At 43.4% G+C, this 22,118-nt stretch overlaps 1 protein-coding gene across 2 annotated transcripts in view; it reads right to left on the reverse strand.

Moving 5' to 3' along the window:
* Window positions 1-14,290, reverse strand: part of HOPX (HOP homeobox) — a 31,568-nt gene extending 17,278 nt beyond the window's left edge. The window contains exon 1 of one of the 2 annotated variants that reach the window (XM_069594184.1): window positions 13,903-14,290. The gene's annotated coding sequence lies outside the window, so the exon portion shown is untranslated. Of the gene's footprint in view, window positions 1-10,044; window positions 10,247-13,902 lie in introns of those variants that run through there. The other variant, XM_069594183.1, reaches the window with a different exon arrangement.
* Between the last annotated feature and the right edge of the window lie 7,828 nt (window positions 14,291-22,118).

Raw genomic sequence — 22,118 nt, forward strand, 5'->3', positions numbered from 1 at the left:
ATCACTTTGCTGAGCCTCCGTTTCTTTCATGGAAAGAAGGGGTATAATAATACACACCTGAGTCTAGTTCACAGCTCTGTTGTAAAGTTCATATGATATCGTTGTAAGGAAAGTGTTTCTAAACTGTAAAGTGTTTGCTTATGGAAAATACTAGTTTTTAAAGTAACTAACTTATTTGGCAGTGCCAGGTCTTCCTTATGGCATGTGGGATTTTAGTTGCAACATGTGGGATCTAGTTCCCTGACTAGGGATGGAACCCAGGTCCTCTGCTTTGGGAGTGCAGAGCCCTACCCACTGAATCACCTGGGAAATCCTTATGCGTGTGTTCATGCTAAATCACATCAGTCGTGTCCGACTCTTTGCCACCCTATGGACTATAGCCTGCCAGGCTCCTCTGTCCATGGGATTTCCCAGGCAAGAATACTGAGTGGGTTGTCATCCTCTCCTCCAGGGGATCTTCCCTGACCCAGGGATAGAACCCACGTCTCTTATGTCTCCTGCATTGGCAGGAGGGTTCTTCACCACTAGAGCTACCTAGGAAGCCCCAGTCCTGTACTATTGTTTTTTAAAAACCGTACTTCTGTAGGGCATCTTCTGGGTAGCAAACTGATAAGAATTTTAGGTTTCATTCTTTCTGAGTTTCAATCCCTTTTTCAATCTTTCTGGAATGGTAATGCACAATGGTTGAAATCAGAACCTTTTTTTGAAAAAAAAAAAAAAAATCAAATGCTATATATATTGCTCCATCTTTAGAGATATTCCTAGATGGAACTTCTCAGTACTAACCAGATGAGGGTGGCAGGTTTTCTCATTAGCAGTTCTACACTTGTATATTGATTTGAACTTAGCTATTGATATTTTCCATAAAATATTAGTTTCTTCACTCATTCCTCACCACCACTCCCTAACTTCTACTTTCATCTACTAATGAGAAAGCATTACTAGGACAGAAGTTGAGTAGTGAGGAAGTTAATAAGCAGGAACAATTATTCCATGAATTGGTGAGTAGAGTTTTTGAGGCTGTCTTGGCCTATGAGAATAATGACCAAATTGAAGTCATTTTGAAATAATTTGTTCATAGGCTTGTCTTCCCAACCAAATTATAGGCTTTCCTTGGTGTTTATGTCATCTCTTACAGATTTCCATTTCTTCAGCATTCATTAGGCGTGTCTACCACTTAATAGGTGCTCATTGTGTGTCTTTTGAACTGAATGTAGCCAATGGCATCTGACATGACTTGATTTAGGACAAAAGTTAGGAAGACAGTGCTCTGTGTTTTCAACAATCAGGACCTGCCATGTTCAAAACCAAAACATAATACTGGAAAAAATAACATTCTAGCCTCCTAATAATGCCCTTTGGTTCTCACTGCCCCAAACAACACAGAGCTGATTCCTATTTTTGAATCAGATACAGAAATCTCACAACAACATATGTATTGAGGAATTATTATGTGCCAGGCACAGTCCTAAATGTCTTAGACATATTGACTCGTTTAAGTGTTAGAAGAACAATAACACTATGTGATAGACACTCTTATTGTCTCCACTTAATATATGTGTAAACTGATGGAAATTATACACTTTCCCACAAGGAAATGTGTGTAACTTTCTCCAGGTCACAAATCAAGTGAGTGGCAGAGCAGGCATTAAAACCCAGAAAGTGTAATTTCTGCATCCATGTTTTCAACCATCACACTGCCTTTCCTCTGTGTACCGAGTAGCTTGGTAGATAGAAGCACCCTGATAGCTGGTTGCGGGAAGGGGGGCAGTAAGTGGTGCTCCTGGGACAGGAGTGGGCTGTGTCCCCTGTCTGCTCCAGCTTCTGTGGGGTGGGGCTGGTCTGAGAGCAGAGCTTCCTCCCTGTGACACGTTTCTCAACCCTGGTGACCAGACATGACTCTGACCCAGCTAAATGGATTAGTTGTGATTTCAGTTAATACCAGCAGCACCACCAGTCAGGGTAGCTTTTTTCCCCCCACACACATGCTCTTCTTTAATTAGTACAGATGTGCTTGAAAGATGACATTCTATGAATAATACAGTATACAAATGAGAAAGAGTTACAGCATCTGACAGAATGGGTCAGATGGGTTGGCTCCAACCAGATCAGCTGGATCTTAGTGAGTATTGCTGCTATTTTAACCCCTACATGTACGCAGTTTCGTTGACTTGATTAAGGAACTTCCTAAGACTATTGTTGGAACAAATCCTTCAGCAGTCCAGACCTTCTATAGCCATTTACAGAAAATAGCAAGATATTGTGAAAAACTGTTGGGAGTGAATGACTTCCAGCAGTGAATTAATCATTAATTAACTTTGGACATAAAATTCTTTGCCTGAACACTGAGTTCTTTTCACTGATAGCCCAACTCATGTTCTAATCCAAAGATTTGTATGTGGAAACATGGGAAAACAGTGAAAATCAATAATAAAACCTTAGACTCCTTTTGTGAAATAAGTGGAGCACTCAGTCTATACCTCCTTAGAAATAGATGGGCGAATGAAAGAGGGCAATCCCATTTCCACAATCATCCTAGAGGAGATCTCCATTTTGTAAGCAGGTTGCTTTTCAAAGGTTCATTTCCACTATGATTGTTATGAATTCAGAAATTTTTCTCTAGGAATAATACTATAAACTATAGTATTATAATTATAGTAGATAGAATCCCAGGCTAACCCACAAAGGGAAATGTAACTGAAATGCTATATAATTCATAACTGGAAAAGAATAGAAAATAATCCTGATAAATTATCCTAGTGAAATTTAATAAGAAATCATTTCTTTATTTTGAAAGCAATGCTTAAGAAAAAGGAATGTTAATTAAAATTTGACTTAAGAGAGACGAGGTTTTGGTGCAGATATGAAAGGGGTTTGGCAGGGAAAGTTTTGAGAATATTAGATGCTTATAGCACAACTTTGGTGCATGTGAAGTATGCAGAATAGTCCCTGACACTTTGCTGGGTGTGTAGTGAAGGCTTATGATCAAACATATGTTGATTGAACTTTATTTTCAAAAATCATGACTTATCTTTGTCTTGATATGAAGGCATAGTAATTAGAACTGCATTTTGTCTGTGTGTCCTAGATGAACTAAGGAGGGGGAAAGAGGAAGAAGAAGAAAAGGGGAATGTTGAGAAGGATTGATGTGAAAAGCAGGTCATCTGAGATACGATTAATGATGTGAATGGTGAAGAAAAAGCCAGAGGTTACTTTGCATGGTCCTCTCCTCCTCATCCTTTTAGCCAGTCCCTAAGTGGCGCTGTCAGACAAGAACAGTTTAGTTGCTGGCCAGAGCTCTTTGTAGGTGGGAAGGGAAAGAGAAGCAGAAATAAAGTTCTCTTGAAAGAGGGAATGTTTGTGTTTCTTTAACAGATGAATTATATGTAGGGGATACATGTTAAATCCTCATTAATGAGTGAAAATACTAAACTCGTATTGAATAATGGAAAGATCATTGAGCAAGAAGTCAGAGCTGATTTTAACTTTAACGCCTCTACTTAATAGTTACATTATCTTGGCTGAGGTTTGGTTTTTTTAGTTTGGGGATTTTTTCTTTTTTAACTTATTTGAAATTTAGTTCTCTTCTCTGTAAAATGTGAATAAAAACTTCCCTTCCTGCCTATTTACTCTGGTTGTGATCCAGTGAAATTGCTGAATGTTATGCTCATGAGACAACTTAGAAAGCTCTAAAATAACATACACATTTCTAAGAGTGTTATGATTATTTCTTCAGTCAGAAAAAGTGAAGTTATTGGGTCAGATGACTTCTGAGATCGTTTCTCTTTTTAAATTCTGATGATGAGAATGGCCTGGGTTTTGAATTTTCATGTTATTCTTCATCAGCAGTTTAATGATGTCATGGACCTGAGAAAGGGGAATACAGTGTCCCCCTAGAGCATGTCCATGATCTACTCAGCACTTTGTACCTAGTTTGTACTTCAAAGGACAACTGAGGGACCCAAGAAACATTTTGAGCCACAGTGCCTTTTTAAATATTCAGTCTACCTGTTAAATTAACATGGCCATATAATTTGTCATCACTTGAGTGGTGACATTTAAGTGTAAAAGGGACACTTGAATAATCACACCAGAACCACAGGCATATATGAAAAATGTCCAGGCAAACCTGGACGTCTAGTCCCCTCATTACATGTAAAACTTTAAATTTCTCATTTTGGTGTGGGATAGTAAAAATTCTCCTTTGAATTTAGGGATCTGAGCTACTGTTATGTATTAGCAATATGCAGGCCTTATTAGGATCTTGAGGATAGACCACATATACCTACCCAAAGTATTGAATAGGAGGCTGCTTTTTGCTCTCAAGAAAGCATACTCTTGCAGCTCTATGGTTAAAAGGTAAGAGGATACACTATAGCTTCAAATTTCCTAACTTTCATTTTTATTTCAGTATGAATACACAGAATGGAATTTATCTCAAAGGGTGAATAATGCTTGGGCTTCTGCCTGCTTTGGATATTGTTAGCAGAGTTGTACTAGAGCTTAGTAAGTGTGAATACCTATTACCTATCAAACAGAGATTGGTCCTATGACCAAACATAAATAAAACGAAAATAGCTTGTAATAGAGATTTCCATGAATCAGAGCCAAGCCTTTTCAAACCAGATAAAACAGGAGGCATGAGACTTGTGAAGAAAACTGAATCATCAAACCTTCTGTTTGAAAAATGTCTGATGCTCTAACACACGAAGAAATTAGACTTCTGTTATGGTATTTCTAAAGAGAACCATTAACCATAAAGACAAATTTGCAGAATCAAGTAACAAAAGATCAACTTTCTGAAGTTTGTGGAGAAAAAAAATGGCACAAACAAGTCAAAAGGGCAGATTAACATTCTTTCTATGTTTTGGAGTATATTTTTAATATTAGTTTTTATGTCACCCATTAAGCTTCCTAATTATGTTTTATCTAGAACATTAATTATATAAAGTCAGTATTGAGGTGCACGTGTTTGTTGCATAGAAAAGGAAGGATGCTCACAAACTTAAAAAGTTGGGACTTCCCTAGTGGTCCATTGGTTAAGACTCTGCCCTCCCAATGCAAGGGGTCTGGGTTCCATCCCTGGTCATAGAACTAGATTCCGCATACTGCAACTATGATCCCTCATAAGACCTAGCATAGCCAAATAAAAAATAAAAATAAACTTTAAATTCTGATCATGGAAATCAATCTGGTATTTTAAAAATTTGGTCCCTCTAAACCATGCATAGATAATTGAGATTAAAGTAGAACTGTCATATTTCTCTGTCATCATCCTGTCACTTTAGAATGTTAAAAAATTAGTTTCTTTCTGAAAATGTTCTCACTCCTGTGCCTGACTCTGAAGAGGGCTGTTCATTTGTAAATCTGGGGACATGTCATCATGATTTATTGTTTTCAAAATGTATGCTGGGTTATATAGTATTTTTGCCAGAGTCCTAATTACCTAGTAAGGAACAGTAGTTGGGCACCTTCATGGGACTACACATGCATGATCAGTAGATGTTCAGGCTGCTGGCTCATAGGCTGTTGAAACCTGCCCAGTGCAAGCAGGCGTAACTTCCTCCGGTTGTTTGTGCATTTGCTGGAAAGGTTCTTTGATAGAATGGAATTATCTCTTTGCACAAATACACTTGAATCAATTATTATTTTTTATGGTCCAACTATCATTCTTATTTTATGACTGTACTTTAAGTAATGGATAAAATGACACACACCTGGTTTCTTTGTAGAGCTCCAAATTATGCCAAAGTCCAACCATGCATGCTGCTTGTTGCCATGATACTCAGTTATATGGGCCTTATTTTTTCCCCCATTGAGTGGTTTTTATGAACAGGTGTTCAGCTAATGGGATAAACAGAGAGCGTGCAGCTCTAGCCTAACAATTAACATCACAAAATAATTAGAAAGGACAGATATACCAGAAAGCTAGCTCTGAACCTACAGTAGATCTTTTCTCTGAGCATCAGATATAATTTTGCAGAAAGAGCCTGGATGGAGCATCAGAAGACCTGCATGCTCCTTCCAACAGTAGCACTTAAGTCTCCAAGTGACTTTGGACAACTCACTTCATTGTTTTGAACCTCCATTTCTTCATCTATAATTGAAGCTATAATCCTACTCCACTTGTCTCACAGGGTTGATGTAGGATTCAGTGAGACAGATTAAGCTGATGAATATCACTATAGATTATAAACATGGTATAGATATAAGATACCATTGTTAAGGTTCTAATCCAGCTTTCAGTGGTTCAGGATACAACGTTGGGCAACTGATAACATCAGGTTTTGAGATCATTAATCTGACAAAACACCATAAAGACTTTACTCTGCTTTATTCCCAATAAGATTTCTTAAAATATTTTATTTGCTTTGTCCAGCAATCAGTCAGCAATACAAAGAAATGAAATGCTTCTAAAACTGCCAACTCAAGTTTAAGAAAATAACATTTTGATCATGCTCTTTAAGTTCTAGAAAATTATTTCAATCAGTTTTTAAAGTCTTATAAAAGAAACTTAGTGAAGCTTCTAAATGTTTGAATACTAGACTGCTGCTGCTGCTAAGTTGCTTCAGTCGTGTCCAACTCTGCGACCCCATAGCTGGCAGCCCACCAGGCTCCTCTGTCCCTGGGATTCTCCAGTCACGAACACTGGAGTGGGTTGCCATTTCCTTCTCCAATGCATGCATGCATGCCAAGTCACTTCAGTTGTATCCAACTCTGTGCGACCCCCATGGACAGCAGCCCACCAGGCTCCTCCATCCACAGGAGTCTCCAGGCAAGAATACTGGAGTGGGATGCCATTTCCTTCTCCGTACAATATCAGGCAACTCCATTTTGTATGGGCGATTCAATATTCCATACTGCTTAGAGAAAACACAGGCCAGCTAGCCCACTCCACTCCATTCCCCTGTCTTCCACTAACCAGATCTAAATGGTGGTTGAATATACCTGTGAGGGTATTCATTATAGCAACATTTGCGAGAATTGTAGGCAGAAGAAATGTCTAAAACTAGAGGATTAGATAAACCAATGGATTAAGTAGCAGACTATTAAAATGGAGTTAGAAATAATGCATTGGAAATATTAGAAATATAACTGGCAACATAGGTAGACCACAAAAATGTGGTGTACTATGAATTAAGGAATGTGTTAATTCAACATGAGCCTAAAGACAAAAAAGAGACTTTGAAGACGAAAATACTGTTGGACTGCCCCATCTTTCAGAGCTTGCCTGTATAATTCTTTCCAATGCATTTGCTGCATAATGAGGGAATATATTACAGCTTACCTCATACCCTTCACGCTGCGGACTACCTGGGCTGGCTTTTTTTCCCGAAGGACAAGGTGAATAGCTGGTCATTGACCTCCATGTCCACATACTCCATGCTTTTCAGTGCCATCATCAAATGACTCTCTAGCCGTCTCTCACCCAGTTGAAACAGCATAGGGTCCTTTTGCCACTTCTCATAGACTTGTTTCTTTTGAGCTAGTTGGGAAGACTCTCTTTCCTTTTAAACTGTGGAACCCTAAACTGGGTACCAGGCTAATGAAGGCAGGAGAAGACCTCCCTCTTTCTTCACACATGCTTCATAAACCTCAGTTCTAGTCATCTCCAAAGGATGCTATTCTACTATTCACAAAGAGCGTGAAGAACACATAATAAAGTGATAGACACGTACAGGCATAAATTATTGAAGATTTTTTAAAAAACAGATTTCACTCCTGGACCAGTAGACTAGAAATTTGGAAAGGAGGGAGGGAATATAAGCACCAGGGAAAGTCGTTTATGTGAATTTCCTCAGGGAGCAAGCACACAGGAAGGAAACAAAAATACATCAACAAAAACTAGACTGTCTAAACAGATCTGTCATGCTCTTAAGAATTACAGGAAGCTTCCTTCATGATCCATCTAGGTCTAATAGCTGGAATGACGGCCATTAGTTTCCTGCCCAGTGTACACAGAGAGATTAGAGTGGATCAGTGTCTGCCTTATGTTGTATGTGACTTTGTTTTTGTTTTAACATATAAAGATAGAATAGTTCATTCACGAATGATCTGATTGGATTTTTATGTTTGATCACTTTTTATCAAAACCACCAGAAGTAAGTTACAAGAAATTATATGAGGATAGGTAAAAGTAATGTGCGTGCTAAGTCTCTTCAGTTGTGTCCGACTCTTTGCAACCTTGTGGACTGCAGCCCTCCAGGCTCCTCTGTCCATGGGATTCTCCAGGCAAGAATACTAGCAGGTTGCCATGTCCTTCTCCAGGGGATCTTCCCAACCCAGGGACCGAAACTCAGTCTCTTAAGTCTCCTGCATTGGCAGGTGGGTTCTTTACCACTAGCGCCACCTGAAAAGCTTAACTTCTCTACTTTCAAAAGACCTTCTATCATGTCCTAAACATGGCCATGTGCTAACAAGAGCCTAAAGCAAATATCAGAGTAACTTGACCTTGTGATTTGTTGATCACAAGTTTCCTTGAACCCCTAGCATTCATTTTGAACTTCTTTTTGGTGTGCCAATATAAATAAACCAGCTCTCTGGCCGGGCAGGACGGATACAGTGCTTCCCACAGGGAACCTGAGTCATTGGGGAGTGAGTGACTTGGCAGAGAGGCCAGAATAAAGAGTGAGGAGGCCTGGGTTCACAGTCAGCTCAGCCTCCAACTAACTCAAGATAGAGGGCAACTCACCCTACTCTCTTGTACCTTCATATACTGTAGTCACAGGTGACCAAATAATATATTGCTCAAGGTCAGGTATTTTTTAGAATGAAAGGAGGCACTAGTAGTAATCCACTGGAACAACTGATGTTTTAAGATTTTCCTTCCCACTTAAAATTCCATAATAGCTGAAGTAGAGCTGAAAATATAACAGGTTCCTGACCACCAGACTCCTGCTCTGCTTCCCAGGGTAGGCTGTCTGCACTGTGAGGACCTGTCTACCTTGGAGATCTGTGGAGGAGTGTTTCCTGTATCACCTAAAGATCAAGGCACTTCCCCAGCCATTAAAAAGGATAGCCTGATCTGCACCTGCTTGGTCAGGCACTCATATGACCCAGACCCTGCCTGTGTTCAGAATCTACAGCACTGGAACCCTAAAGCCACATCAAGGTCACTGGCAGGCAGGGGAGGCTAAGGGAGCCGGGCCAGGAAGAGGGCAGATGCAGGCAACCCCTGTGTGGGGACACGCCCTTTTCTTTGCAGCCTCAAGCCTGTTCTCCACTGGCCCAAGGCCTGTGGACAGGACAGGCGTGTTCCAGGGGCTGCCTTGGGATCCTCAGTTGTTGGGTTTTTTTATGGGGGTGGGGTGGGGGTGGGGGGTAAGGCATCACATGGAATTCAGGATCTTAGTTCCTGACCAGTGATTTAATCTGTGCCCCCTGCATGGAAGCACGGAGTCCCTCCTCAGGTGTTGGTTTTTAATAGGCAGGTTGCTACTGCTGCTGCTGCTGCTGCTAAGTCACTTCAGTCATGTCCAACTCTGTGTGACCCCATAGACAGCAGCCCACCAGGCTCCCCCATTCCTGGGATTCTCCAGGCAAGATCACAGGTTAGTTCTTCATAAATCACTCCAGGCCACAGGCCACCCCTCTAACAATTTCATCATTGCATAGCCCTATTCACCTGGCTTTTTCAATTTGGGGGAAACCATCAAAAAAATCCAAAAACTGATCTGGGTGACAGATCATGACAAAGCCTTAAAATATATATGTATAGCCAAGAAAAGTAAGCCATTCCACACTGAGAGAATTTAGAAACAAAGATAAAGGGAAAATATTCAGACATGTCATACCAAGAAGGTAGAAATTCTGTCATTGTTTTATAACCCTATTTCATCAGTGGTGCAAACCTGTCACTTACTTAAAAAAAAAATTTTTTTTTTTTTGGTGAAACTCTGAATGGTAAGAAGAAGAAACGTTTGGCTTCATCTGCAGCATTAAACCAAATTTGAGGGTGCTACCCTGGTGACAACAGTCTAATTCTTTACCCCAGAGCTTGGGTCTGCTGTCTCCTGGTCCCCAGAGGCCCAGGACAATGCTCACCTTTCCCCTCCTCGCTCACAGCTGTTCTCACCAGTCAGGACTCTGTGCCGTGTGGCTCCTGTATCCAGCAGACTCTGCTTCCCCAGAGAGAGGTTCAGAACACCCCGACCACACCCCTCTTCAGAGGCTGGCCCTACCTAGTATAGGGCCACTTGCCAACAAGAGCTGCAGCAATCTGAGCTTTCCAAATGGAAGCAAGTCTGTCAGAGTCACAGGAACTAAGGGGACGCCTTGCCCCAGGCTGCAGGACTGGGTCCCCAAGGGAGGAGGCCCCTTGTCACTAAGCCTGGGCAAGTTGCTCTGCCAGTGCCAGCCTTCTGCCCTGAGAAGGAAGAAGGTAATATTTATAGAGCCCTGGGAGCAGAATTTATTGACTTCTTAATCTCTGCTATAGTAACCTGACGGTGACTTTCCATTTCTCAGAGATACATGAAAGGCAGCCCTCTCTGAGGAGGATGAATGCATTTAACAAAGATTCATTCAGAAAAAGAAATCTCTTAGGGCCCACAATGTGTAGGAAGGTCCATAGGGGAAGTGACTGCAGGACTTCTATTGAAAACTCCCAATCTTGGTATAATTTCCCCCAGCAAGTTGCCTGGGATTCTGAGTAATAGGCATTATGGTGATGGTGATGGTTTAGTCGCCAAGTCATATCCAACTCTTTTGGGACCCCATGGACTGTAGCCTGGCAGGCTCCTCCGTCCATGGGGTTTCCTGGGCAAGAATACTGGAGTGGGTTGTCATTCCCTTCTCCAGGGGATCTTCCTAACCCAGGGATTGAACCCACGTCTCCTGCACAGCACATTTTGCCTAAAACTTTGATTCTGCTGATTACTCCCAATGGTAATTATATTCAAAGAACTCTCAGATGTGTTATCTTGCTGGAACCTATGTAATATACCAGGGAGGGACATAACTCATTAAACAATCATTGTCTATTAACATTATAACTTTAATTAGTTTTCCAGAGCTGGGTAAGCAAAGCCCTACGGGGATGAGACCCTAGAAATTATTGGACTTGGAGGAGAAATGGAAGAAACCACCTAAAATACGGCAGGTGGCCCAGGCAGAGCAGGTGAGGCTCTGTGGCCCCAAGGGCAGCCCCACACCCACCCCTGCATGGACACAGGTGCCAAGGCAAGGGCCCCACAGGAAGAGCAGAAACCACAAACTCCACTCCGCTCATGTTTCTGCCCGAGCTGCCCTGGGAATCATGATGAAAAGACCCATGGTGCCAAATAGACTCATCCCAATGCTGAGAACCTGGGCTAGCTCCCAAAAGACCAACTTGGCTGTCCCCCAGAGCAGAGCGCCTGGTGCATCCGCCCTGATTCTTTTCAATAATTATAATCCCCTAGCTTAGATTAGATATTATGTAGGAAACAAAAGGAAGCTTTAGTTTTGAAACATCCCTTCTCACACGTTAGCACAATCCTTAAATAATGCACCTTTGAGGCTCTGACTAATCCGTCATGCCTGCCACCGGGAACATGTCTGGGTTCCAAGAATTTGCTGGAAATGCGCCGGATACCCTTCCCTAGCTAAAGTTGGAAGTGTGGTGCTGAGGACTCAGAAGCAGTGGTCTTGGGGGTCCCTCATCCTCTGAGGTCCTATCACTATCCAACTCGGTCCCTGGGACACGATGGTTGAGGGGTTTGGGGGGTCATGTGGCCAAGTGCAGGCCCTGCCCTGTCCATGTGTCTCGTGGGTGATTTGGGTTTCACTGGTTCCCATCCCCAGCTGCACATTAGAATCACCTGCGGAGCTTTAAAAAGTAATACTGGAACCACCCATTCCTGGGTTCTGATTTAATAGGTTGGGGCGAGGCTCAATCCCAGGTATTTTTCTCCAGGTGCACAACCACTGCCTGAGATGATCTCTGGGACCCTTCCAGTTCTATAAAAGTCCACAATCCTGATGGTTTGAGCCTTCACTTTATTTACTGAGTTAATTTTTCCCCAAAATACTCATTTTTCATTTTCATTATGCTGCATAGGCAGATTCTTAGAAATGCTTTTAGTTACCTCAAAAAAGATGAATTGTTAAATTATTGCTTGTTGAATATAACTGGTTTCTAACACTGCACGTTTAAAGTGTGCGATCTGATCAGTTTTCACAAGTGAGAAATGGTTGCCTATTCCTGATAGTGAACACACCCATCATCCCCAAACCCTCCTAATCTGCGTAACTGTCTTTCCAGCTCCCCTGTCTCAGGTAGCCACTGAGCTGCTTGCTGTTACTATAGAGTAGTTTGAATATTTTATCATTTTGTGCCATGCAGTATGTACTACTTTTTGCTTGGCTTCTTATATCCTTGTGCTTGAGATTTCAAACTCTTTAGGAACAGAAGCCACCTTATATTTCTTTTCTCTTCCTCTCGGCCCCCAACTAACCTTTGCTCAGAGAAGCCCCTTAATCATTATTTGCTCGATGGAAATCAGACCTTTATGACCTTACAACTGAGCTTCGGTTTGGTGGCCAGAAGTGCCTGCTGTGTTAATGATCTCGACTCCCCTCTAATTCTCTGTAGGTTCCTAGTCAGCAGCTTCAGCTCAGTTAAAAAATTATGCACTTTCTTAAATCTGAGTCTTTATTTAGGGTCATGGACTACTAGGGATCCAGAAAATGAGCGTCCAGATTAGTACTGAGGGCAGAGGGCAGGGGAACTACATGGAAAAAGCTCTTGGATTTCCCCAGATTCTTAATTACCAGACTCTTGATCCAAAAGGAGGAACTATGGAATTCCGGGTTTGATCCCTGGGTCGGGAAGATCCCCTGGAGAAGGGAATGGCAACCCACTACAGTATTCTTGCCTGGAGAATTCCATGGACAGAGGAGTCTGGTGGGCTACAGTCCATGGGGTCGCACAGAGTTGGACACGACTGAGCTACTAAGACACACACATGGAATTCACATCATGTTTCATTCCTTATTCTAGTCCTAGGCATTTATGAACATGATGTCTAATTATAAACCCCCTACTATCTGCTCCCCCTACTTTTTCCTTCCCCAATCCCCAGTACCTGTGTTTCGTTTTCTGGACTCTGGTTATTCTTAACCCTACTGAACTAAACACGCTCCAGGGCCCTGTCGACTGTCAGTGCTACCTCATGGAAATTTTTTTGCATTCCTAGTCTAAGATCGTCTCACCTAAGCTTTGTGGTATGTTGTGCCTTTTAATTCTTATTCCACTTTTACTTAACAATCTGCCTAGATACCTAGTGCTCAAATATCACACAGCTACATTTCTGCAAAGCCCCAGAGCATATTTATTTTCATCTTAAACAAGATCAATGTTTTCATTATTATAACTGATAAGGATTATGAGAACCAGAAGTAACAACAAACAGCATGGCAGATTCTCAGCGGAGCCACCTCTAATCAACCCAGAGACACCTTCCCTTTGAGAAATTTTGACTCTTTTGGGTCAAAAAATATTTAAAATGATACTACATCTGATTTTAAACTAAGGTGTAGAATAACAATATCGACTTCTAAAGGATAGAAATTCACATGCATTGAGCATAGTCCTACAAGCGCTGCTTTCACTGCTGCTTTCACTGCGTCTCTCAGAGATAGGAGAGAAAAAGAAAAACATTTCACCTGCTAGTCAAAAGGTCAACACAGACTCCCCCTGGCTCCAAATCCCCCTCCACCCCTAGGCAGGGTTGCAAACGTCTAATGCCTCACACCCCTCAGCGTTCTCTGGCTCCCTGCTTGGGGCCGGCTCTTTAATTCTCCCTTTTGCCTCTACCTTTTCCTATCAGAATAGCAAACACGGTCACGACAGCATTTCAGTCCAGTCTCTACACAAGTTCATTCCTCTGCCCGAAAGGCGAACCTCTGAAAGTTACTTACGTGGAAGCGGCAAAGGCAAGCCCTGGATTTAGATGCTGAGTTAGCTGATGCCAGCCTGCTTAAATAGCTGGGTTGGCTGACGCAGGCTGTGGATAGCACGTTTATTTACGCCTGTGAGTGCACGCTCAAGCAGGGGCCTGAAAAACCTGCAGCGTGGGCAGGCGGAGAACAGCCGAGAGTTCCATCCCTCCTGGTAATTCAGGTTTGGTATTCAGGCGGTGACTTCTGACAGTCTCGTGGAACTTTCTCGGCACTGCCTTCTTATCCCTGATCTCTTTCTTGGCAGAGGAGAACTCTTCACCAAGATCGCATGAGAGAGGTGCAGCTGAGAGAAAAAGGAACAAATGCAAGACCCTGGACCCTTGGGCTGAGCTCCTTATTTTGAATGGACTTCCAGTTAAATGTTGCCTCATTTCAAAGCATAGGCTTGGTGAGGTTGATTTTGCAGCTCCGTGGACAGGATGACAAACTAAAAGCCTGGGCAACAGCCCAATCAATGAAAAGTGTTTTGTTTTGTTTTCTTCAGGCACAGAATGTTCAAATAACAGTTATAAGGGAGGATCAGGCTAGGATGATACAATGTGAGGTCCCTTTTGAAAGAGATGTTAATTTCTTTCCCTCTGCATCTAGACTGTCCTCCCAGTTGTCCCTCCTCTTCCTTTGTTAATGAAATTCCTAGCTGAGAGTTGCAGGATTCCCCATGAGAGCTCAAATAAATAACCAGTGTGTGAGCAAGGCTGTGGGAAGATGCTCTCTCAGGGTGCATGTTCAGTGGTTTGTGTGGCCATCAGAGGAAAGCTTCCTAAGGGTGAGGGTATGTGAGTGGGTGTGGGGACCCAGGTAGTCAGTGTTTATCTGGATTTTACAGCTAGATACAGGAGTTAATAGTCAACTGCATGACACTAAACACATTAAGTGGGTTTGATTTTAAGAGGATGAAGGGAGACAGGGTTTGGTGAGATCATTTATGAGAGCATCTGTGTATATTTGCTGGTATGTAGCCCATACTGGTAAGTACCATCCAGATAAACACAACCTATATTTTTCACTTCACTGGAGAAAGAAGAGGCCCACTTGATTCTCTTGGGAACAGCGGCTGTAGGTGAAAGAAGAGCAGCAATCATTCAGAATATTTCTTTCTCTCTTGGAAAAGGGAATAATGGTCATAAAACATGTGTAGGAGAAAAGCGGAGACAGGGAGCCTAGCCCACCCTATCCCTGGTTACCAGAGGAATTCTTTTGTTTCTCCTAATTCATTGGCTAACTTCTGACTGTTCTGTGGCCAAATCTGGATTCTCGCCTCCCAGGTTTCTTGATACAAGGTCTATGTCTTGTTCATCTTTTGACACCCACAGTGCCTGGCACAAACTCTTGTGACAATGAAGGTGATCATCATCATCATCTAGGATCTAGAGAGACTGACTACATGCCAGCATCTGGGCAAAATGGTTTATAGAGAGTTTGCTTGCTTGTTTAATCCTCACAGTTCTATGAGTTAGTTTTTTTTAGTATCATCCCTTCACAGATGAGGGAACTGATACTCAGAAAAAATTAAATGACTTTCCTAAGGTCACAGCAAGTGATAGAGGTAGAATTTGAATCCCTACCTCTGGTTCCAGCATCTGATGATACTCAGGATTGATTTGAAGCAATATTTTAAAAGTTGCCTTAGAATGTTTTCACCTATTCTTATTTGTTTACTTGTTTATCATTAGTCTCCCAGAATGTGATTTCCTTGACCTTAATGACCTTGCCTACTTGTCCAATCCTGTAAACCCAGCACCCAGCACAGTGTACAGTACAAAGCAGGTGCTTGCTCAGTAAGTATGCGCTACTTGTTCAGTTTCTAAATTCCTTTGAAGGCTGTGTATCCCAAGAGACAGAGTCTGACATCAACAGTCTTATCTTGCTCCAGACACATTTCTTTCGCTCTTGTATAATGCACTGGTTTCAAGCTGTTTCTCTTTATCCAGTGTATCATGGAGATGAAACTAAAAGTGGCTGAAACCACAGAGCAGTTTTACGTCAATTAAGAACTCTGCAGGTATGTGGTTTCAGTTTGTCCAGTGGTGCAATGAGGTCCTCAAGACCCAGACTTTTTCTATTTTTCATTCTGTAGCCTTCAGAGTGGCAGTGTTACCACCCCTCATGGTGGCAAGGTTGCTGCAGTAGTTGGGTACATTTCATTCTTAGATGAAGCTGAAGCTCCGGTACTTTAGACACCTGATGTGAAGAGCTGCCTCACTGGAAAAGACCCTGATGCTGGGAAAGACTGTGGGCAGGAGGATAAGGGGGCAACAGAGAATGAGATGGTTGGATGGCATCACTGACTTAATAGACATGAATTTGAGCAAACTCTGGAAGATGGTGAAGGACAGGGAAGCCTAGCGTGCTGCAATCCATGGGGTCGCAAAGAGTCTGATATGACTTAGCAACTGAACAACAACAAGACAGGTAGGAGGTAATGTGGGCTTTCTCCTTAGTATCTCTCTTTGTCAGAGAGAAAAATCTATCCAGAAACCATCAGCAAATTTCCAGTTATGTCTTCTTGCTGAGAAGTGGATCATATGAATACCACATTGGCTAAATCCATCATCTGCAGGGAGGAAATGAATCACACTGATCAAAGTTTATCTCATGAGCCCAGAGCAAAAGTTCCATATTCCTCAGACAAGTTTCCCTGTTATCTAAACAAAATCAGGGTTCAGTGAATAGAGAGGTAGTACAGAAGTGCTACCAACAGTTCTGTCAATCTAAGAAGTCCTTTGAAGTATGACAACCTCAACAGCTTTAGTGCTTAGGCACCATCCAGGCCTCAAAAATTGGGTTTTCAATTTGTGTAGGTGTGTTTTAAGTGGGAGCTTCCCAGGTGGTGCTAGTGGTAAAGAACTCGCCTGCCAATGCAGAAGACAAAAGAGATGCAGGTTCAATCCCTGGTCGGAAAGATCCCTGGAGGAGCACATGGCAACCCGCTTCAGTATTCTTGCCTGGAGAATCCCCAAGGACAGAGGAGCTTGTTGGGCTACGGTCCATAGCGTTGCAAAGAGTTAGACACAACTGAAGCAACTTAGCATGCATGCATGCACCTGTTTTAAATGAGAAAAGGTTGCTTTGGCTCTCAGCAGAATTAAAACAATTTCATCAAGCCATAATTAAGAGAAGTAGCTGACCACAGTGGTTTTTTTCTATCGATTTAGAACCTAGGTCTTTATATGACCACTGATTTTCTGCATATCCAAGGAATAGCATATAATCTGTTAGCCTCTCATCTTCTCCTATGTCAAATGGGGTTAATGGAGCTGTTGACTCCTTAGAAACATCAAGCCCAATAATGCAACTAATTATGAAAAGGATTACAAAACAAGGTATGGGGGTTTAAGGCTCAGTTTCCTGCTCCTCCTCTTGTTTATTATTTTTTGGTGAACAACATAATCCCACATGCATCTGCCTCTGCCTGAGGGCTTCAGCTATTGCCTGGGATGTGTGAATTAGAAATATATGGTTGATACAGTAATTCTCACATGTGGTTTTTTTTTTTCTCCTGGTGGTTAACACACTTCAAATTAACACCTGCAGATGGGTAATTACTTTCCCTTGCTTTGCTGTTCTAGACCTCTTCCCTGAGCTTCAGGAATTATCTGTTGTCACCATCAAGAGAATTAGGATGGCTCTCAGCCTTAGCACCATCTTTTGAGAAACAGCAGAATGAAGTGGAGGAAAGAAGTGCAGGCTAAAGTGCAAAAGAAGAAAGATGAGGCGGAGGTCCAAGTAAACTTGTACCCCATGGAAGCCACCAAAGCAGAAACAAGAGAAGCCAGAGGCCAGGGACGGTGGTACAAATTGTTGAATTGCCTACTATCTAGAGCTTGTCTCAGTGGATCTGGAATGTCTATGGCCATTCTGATCCCCTCCACCAGCTTTGGGAGATTCACCTTGTTCACATCAAAGCCCTCCCTTTTGGTCCTTTGCCCTGGACCTGTGACATTCTGGGCTAGTTCTCTTCCCAGTTGTGGCTGAATGTAACGTGTACAATAAATCATCTCTTTTGCTGTCTTACCAGAAGAAAAAAGAGCAAATTAAGAAGTGAGCTAGTTGTTATGCTCTACAAGGAAGGAACAATGTCCGGGAATTGGTAAAAAAAAAAAAAAGTTTTTGCCAAGCGACTGGAAAAATGGTAGAAAGGAAAGCGTATGGGCTCCTGAATCATACAGACTTGGATTTAAGCCCCATCTCTGCCACTTTCCATCCATGTGACCCACAGAAAGTTGCGTAACTTCTCTCAGACTTAGTTTCCTCAGCTGTAAAATGGGAATAATGATGCTTATCTCACAGGTTTGCCATAAAGACCAGATATAATACAGGTAAATTGTAGTATAGTGCCTAGAACATGGTATATGACCAACAATTAGTAGCTACTGCTAATACTTAAAACAGGACCCCAGATTTTCCTTGGTCTTCTTTGTGCAACCCACACATGGTGGGCATAAAGTATTTGAGCCTAAAACCCCCAAGTACTACAATAAACAAAGGTGTTTGGTAGAGTCACATAGATGGCAGTGATATCTGAATAACTATTGTCTTCCTGTCCAAAGCTAGACATCACTGGGTGCATCCCCATATGAATGGGGAGCATGTGCAACAGGGCACTAGTGCAGAGAGAGAAGTCATTCCTTGGGAGTCAGGAAACTATCAAAAGCATTTAAGAAAATTCACTGTGAAGGATACAAACCTCCCAAAGGCCCAAATCTGACTTGTACAGAAGCAGATGGGGAAGAGGGGGTAACTAAAATGCAGAAGCATACTTGCTGGACGTTCTGCCCCCAAGGTATGAACCTGTAGACAGAGAGACTGAGAATTCTCTACAGTTGATGTGGAAGTTCTGACTGCTGCGTGCCCTTCCTGGTCCAGCCTGTCCGGGGTGCAGAACAGAACAGCGTGGGATGCAGAAAAGGATCTGCAGACGACAGAGAGCCTGGATCCAGAAGAGGATGCCAGTTGGCCTGGGTAGGAGGCGTCTCCCTTGGCTGCTCCCGTCAGTGGGTGTCACAGGTTCCCTGGTGAAGTAGGGCTGGCGGTTACGACATAACCACACTCTGTTTGTTGTAGTTTGTTGTACACCTAGCAGTGATTAGGTCATTCTCTCGGTGAACCATAGGCATTCCATCCTCAGTGTGGAATCCATCATCTTACCTAATCCATCTGTTATCCGGACAGAGTTCTGAGTCAGCGGATGACTGGGGGTGAGAATGCTGCTGCCTGTAAGCAGCACCCATTAACAAAGTGGCCTGGGTAAGGCTGTTCCATCTGGTGTGGCCTGCGCTGCCTTTTCTTCTCATTCCATTTAGTTTCATCCAGAGTCTAATGAATGGGGAGGGCAGGGGCCTCGTTTTCCTTTGAAGTCCCATTCAGCTAATGGTCAGAGGAGGGAAAGGCCCTTGGTAATGAGGAGCATCACCCTATCTGTGAAATGAGGATGGAGGGGGGCATCTCTTCAGCCCAGATGCCTTGCTTCACCCCTGCCTCCCTCAGCATGAGGACCTACCATCTCTGACATGAGCTGCAAGAGAAGCAGCATGGCGACTTTCTCAGGGTAGAGCCTCACCGGAGAGGCTTTCTGGTCCACGAATAATGGGAAGATGTTGCAGTTTGGGGCCACCTCAGCCTGCTTGTAATCCCCTAACACATGGGGTGAGGAAAGAGTCCCCACACCCACTACTGAAATTTCAGGGATGGGCCCCATGCGTTTAGAAAGCAGGTGGTGGAGAGTGGAGTAAAGAAAAACAAAACCTTTAGGTAAAAACTTGCTTGACCAGGTGTCCAACCCAGGTACAGTCCACGTTCCTGACCACTGCGTGGGAGGATCTTTACAGCCATTTCTCTTTTTTTAAATAAATAAGTCTATTTATTTTTTGATGGTTGCTGCTGGGCCTTTTCTCTAGTTGCGGTGAGCCCGTGAGCCACAGCTATTGAGCCAGTGTGCCTCAACTACTGAAGCCCACACGCCCCAGAGCCCATGCTGCAGCCTCTTCTAACAGCAACTTGCCAAACCCCAAGAAGGAGAGGAAGAGCGGCCCCTCCTCCTCCCCCCCTGGTCCCCCCAGCTCTGAGCTCCGTCTATTTAAGACACTTGACTTCCGTGAATGATTGGAGTTGGGAACAGAGAGGAAGAAGAAAGGACAGAGCTAACAAAAATATGATGTTTTAAGACAAAACAAAACAGAGAGATTTGCATATTTTATATAGTGGAGGAAAAAGGGTTGAAAATAATTCAGGCTAAAACTGTGGATCAGCAGAAGGGAGAGGAGAGTTTTGATCAGAAGCTACAGACCGTCTTCCTCCTGCCTCCTCCTTTCCACCCCAGCGGCGCCCGTGGACTCCCGGGCTGGCCGTGCTGCCAGCTTTCAGCTCCTCCCCTGCCTCAGCCCTGTGTGAGGAGGGAGTCCAGCTAGATGATCTCTTCGAAGCCCTTTCTATTTTAATCTTCTGTCCTCCAAGAAGACAGAGTCAGGCACGGGTGGGTGGAGAGGAGGGACCCCCAGCAGCTAGGGTAGAAGGATGGCTCCCCCACTTAGGGCTGAGAGGAGACTCAATACCCAGGCCCAGCTTTACCACTTGTAACATTGAAACCCCCCACTCCCTTATCATTGGTAAGTATCCACTCCCTGGTCCTCCCCTTCAATAACCTGGGACCCCCTACCCTCCTAGGATCCAGCAATGAGAGGGTAACACCTGACACAGTGTGTGTGTGTGAGTGTGTATGTGTGTGTGTGTGTGTGTGTGTGTGTAGGGGGACCACCCACTCAGGACTGGGCTCCAGTGACAACACTTCCACCATGTGTTTAGCCAATCATTGTTTAGTCTGCTGTCACCCAGGGAGACATCTTGAAAGAGAAACCCGGGGGGTGAGGGTGCGGGGAGAAAAGAGAGAAGGGACTGTAGATCATCCCTGAAAAAAATATGCTGTGGTCTGATTTTGTAAACTAATTCAGCTCAATCCTGCTCTGTGCATTTCAGCAAAAGCCTGACTCCTCCGTGGCCTTCTCTGAGGTTTCTGTAATGAGGCCCTGGCAGTGCAGTGGGCAGTGATTTGAGGTCTCCCGTAAGCGTCTCATGATGTGGGGAACTGCATAAGTGCTGGTGCGTGCTCTCGTGTCTGGCTTTCACCTCTCTGCAGAGGGAGCTCCCAGACTCATCATTCCAGTGATTCTGAGGAGCCTGCAACTGGGTGAACCGAGCTGATCTCCCAAATCCGACGGCCCTGACTTTGTTCTCTGACTCAAAGGGAAACGAACTGTGCATTTTGCATGGTGTCCTGACTGTTTCAAGCTCAGAACTCAGGCTGAGGATGATTCAGGGTTCAGGGGAAAGGCTCTAGAGACCTGGTTCAACCTTTGGGGAAACAATCTTCCTGCCTTTCCCAGCATTGTCCTGGTTTTAGCTCTCAAAGTTCCTTGTCCCAGAAAATCCTCTAGTCTGTCTGGTATGGTCACTTGACCCTAGTTCTCTCACTTCATCAAAAGTGTCAAAATATTAGTCCGCTCAGTTGTGTCTGACTTTGAGACCCCATGGACTCTAGCCGACCAGGCTCCTCTGTCTAAAGGAGGCAAGAATACTGGAGTGGGTTGCCCTTCCCTTCTTCAGGAGATCTTCCCAACCCAGGGATCGAACCTGGGTCTGCCCCATTGCATGCAGATTCTTTACCGCCTGAGCCACCAGGAAAGCTGGTAATTTAACCTCTTTGAACATTTGTTTCTCCATATGTGAAATGAGGATAATTATAACAACCTTATATGGTATTTGAGAGCTGGGGTTGATATCCACCCAGAGATTGTTCAGGAAGAAAAGAGGATTGGGTGAGAAAAATTATATCTTTCTTCCTCTGGTCCCAGAAGGAGTGGATGTCTCATCTCCCCAGGCGTTTTTCCTTTTCCAGGTGTAGGCGTGAGTACAGCACTTGAAGATTCTGGAACAGTCTGCAGAAAGTCTTGCAGGCCCTGGCTAATGCGAAAGGGCAGATTAAGGGCTCTCCCAGCTCTATGATTATCTGATTAAGTGTAAATGGCAGAAGCAGATGCCTGTTTGCAGAAGTCACTTTTAGCAGTTACCACTTGGGAGGCACAAATAAGGGATTATGAAGCCTTTTCAATTTCTTTGCTGCCCCTTAGCTATTGTCTGCAGGGTGTCTTACCTAATAGCCATGTTCCGAATATCTCCTG

This window comes from Ovis canadensis, chromosome 6 (genome assembly GCF_042477335.2).
Source record: "Ovis canadensis isolate MfBH-ARS-UI-01 breed Bighorn chromosome 6, ARS-UI_OviCan_v2, whole genome shotgun sequence".
In the NCBI taxonomy this organism is placed as follows: domain Eukaryota; kingdom Metazoa; phylum Chordata; class Mammalia; order Artiodactyla; family Bovidae; genus Ovis; species Ovis canadensis.